The sequence below is a fragment of the Oryzias melastigma genome, unplaced genomic scaffold, assembly GCF_002922805.2.
Source record: "Oryzias melastigma strain HK-1 unplaced genomic scaffold, ASM292280v2 sc01495, whole genome shotgun sequence".
NCBI classification, from domain to species: Eukaryota; Metazoa; Chordata; class Actinopteri; order Beloniformes; family Adrianichthyidae; genus Oryzias; species Oryzias melastigma.
Window position 1 is genome coordinate 1,637 of NW_023418077.1, and position 2,458 is coordinate 4,094.

Consider the following 2,458-nt stretch of genomic DNA (forward strand, 5'->3'; position numbering starts at 1 on the left):
TTTAACACAGGGGTCAGTGAAAAACTGTAACAAGGACGGGGATTTAATAAAAACCAATAGAATGAACTCGGAGTAGTGACAGAAGTTTAGGATCTTTTAACCCACATTGGTTTGTACCAGAGAGCGTTAAGAATATCTATATATCCATCTCTCCATCTCTATATTACACACATATACAGTATATATATATACTGCTCACAAAAATTGAAGGAACACTTTTTTTATTGGGCCATGCAAGAATTGAATTAAACCTGTATGATAATTTTCTTGTCATTTTTAATAATTTTTATGAGCAGTGTATATACACATTGCTATAATTTTTTTCTTTTTCCCGGTTCACGAGCAGACTCGTCTCCAGCTCTCCTCAACTCTTCGTCTTTTAAAGTTGCCCCCAAGCGACTTCAATCACCGAGCTGCAGAAGCAACTACCACAACGAGGAGAGTTGAACATGGCACCGAAGAAAAATCTTGAAGCCGATCTGGCAGAGCTCAAAACTGCGTTAGCCTACATACAGGCTAAGCTAACCCCAGCAGTTCTCCATTAATTAATGAAGATGATTTTTACTTGTTACTGTTTCTATTTCTATAATCCCTCTTTGATTAATACAATCTGCTCTGGTTGTCTTTTTTTAATGAGAATATTTAGATTTTTACTGCATTAGAAAATGAAGATTATTTATTTATTACATTTTGTATTATAATTCATGCACAAAGTGTCTTTTTCCAATGAGATATTAGATTATTGTTTATGTAATATGCAGTAATGATTACTGAAAAGTTTACAGTCACTATGGTATTAATTTTCTTTACTGGTTAATATAAATGATTTGTCGTGGATGCTTTGAAACTTGATTACATTAATGATATGAATGATCCTTAATGGCCAGATTTTATTAATATTTAATATTAAGTCCTGAACCGGATATTGAGGATTCATGTAGAGAAAATGGTATGGTCGAGTCGGGGTGGGATTATACAAGTTTGCTTCCTTCCACTCCCTTTCAAGCGATCTATTTGTGATTCACTGTTATGTTATGTAATGTATTGTGACCTGATTGCTTGAAATAAACCATTTCATTCATTCATTCAATTTGTTTCAAAGCCTGTGTACTAGCTCCCCACCCAGTGCCTTTCACACTATGTGTGTCCAGTGAAGTCACCAACATGCAGCCAAATAATTCCCATTCTAAATAAGCTCGAAATGCATTTCAAACGGGTTTTGTGGGTGGAAGTCCTCCAGCTCTTTGAACAAGAAGTCTACCAAAAAAGCTTTCTGTAATCAATGAACAAAACAACTCTCACCATTGCTCATTCTCTAGCCCTGATCCTCATTCGACTGTGGCTGCGGTCCTCAGCATACAGTGCCCCCATTAGTGAGCCAATCGATGTCCCACCAATCAGCTCCTGGATGCCAGTTGCTGAGGGCTTGTTTTATCCCCACATGGGAGCAGCTTAGTAAGTTGGAGAAACAAACTGATGAGAAACAGATTTCTCTACTAGACTGGAGAATTATGCTCGCAAGCTGTTAAATCTGACATTTTAATAATACATATATATATATATATATATATATATATATATATTAAACTCCTTTATTAAAGGAACTATTTACATTTGTACATCCATTTTTTCGAGAAGAGTTAAGAGTCTCACCTCTCGTTGCTCCCCCTTTGTCCTCTTTCTTCCTCTCTCCTGGCCCTCTCCTCCTCTCTGCCTGCTGGAGGAGACTGAAAAGGCCACCCCGCCGTGGCCCCTTGGCTTCTGTCTCCTCCTCTTCCCCTGTCCGCTCTGGTGGCACTGAGGTAGGGGATGGTGCAGAAGATGTGGAAGGGCTCTCCTCTCAGGACGAGGCCTTCCTCCTTCATCAAGGAGAACCACTTCCACGACGCTGCAGATGGTTCCACATCCTCAGTGCCACTGCCGGTGGGAGGCCTAATAAGTTCCTTAAAATATAAAAACAGATACTTGTGAACAAAGAACTGATTAAATTACAAGAAAACATCTAAGCCTTGATTTCACAAACATTATACGTTTTCTTTCAATTTTCCCACTTTATGGCTGCTCTGGCTGGACTAATGAGCTGGGTCAGCCCTATTTCCTGCATCACTGCTCCAAATATAAAGTAACAACAAAAACCTTTACCAACTGCACTAACAGTTAAATGATAAATGGATGTTAAATGATTAAACATCTGTGCTGTGAACTTACTCCCAGCCGGCCGCCAAGGCGAAGCATTCGATGAGGTTACTTCAACTCCACACATCAAACACAGTCTTGTCATGTTGGCATCCCACTTCCTAAAAATGAAACACTTGAATATCATCCTCAATTTCTCAGATACAAACTTAAAGATTTGAAATTGTAAAAATAAAACATAAAAATAGGACTTTTTTACCTCCAACATAAACTTTAAAAACTCGACAGGAATGGAAAACATTACATTTTTCACTCTTCCAAA

The 2,458-nt window shown here is 38.2% G+C and overlaps 1 long non-coding RNA gene across 3 annotated transcripts in view; it reads right to left on the reverse strand.

Moving 5' to 3' along the window:
- Positions 1–2,419, reverse strand: part of LOC112140089 — a 3,989-nt gene extending 1,570 nt beyond the window's left edge. For all 3 annotated transcript variants that reach the window (XR_002918113.2, XR_002918114.2, XR_002918115.2), the window contains exons 1-4: positions 2,396–2,419; positions 2,209–2,297; positions 1,654–1,943; positions 1,303–1,451 (exon numbers count right to left, since the gene is read on the reverse strand). This is a non-coding gene — a long non-coding RNA (uncharacterized LOC112140089). The remainder of the gene's footprint in view (positions 1–1,302; positions 1,452–1,653; positions 1,944–2,208; positions 2,298–2,395) is intronic.
- Positions 2,420–2,458: the final 39 nt, after the last annotated feature.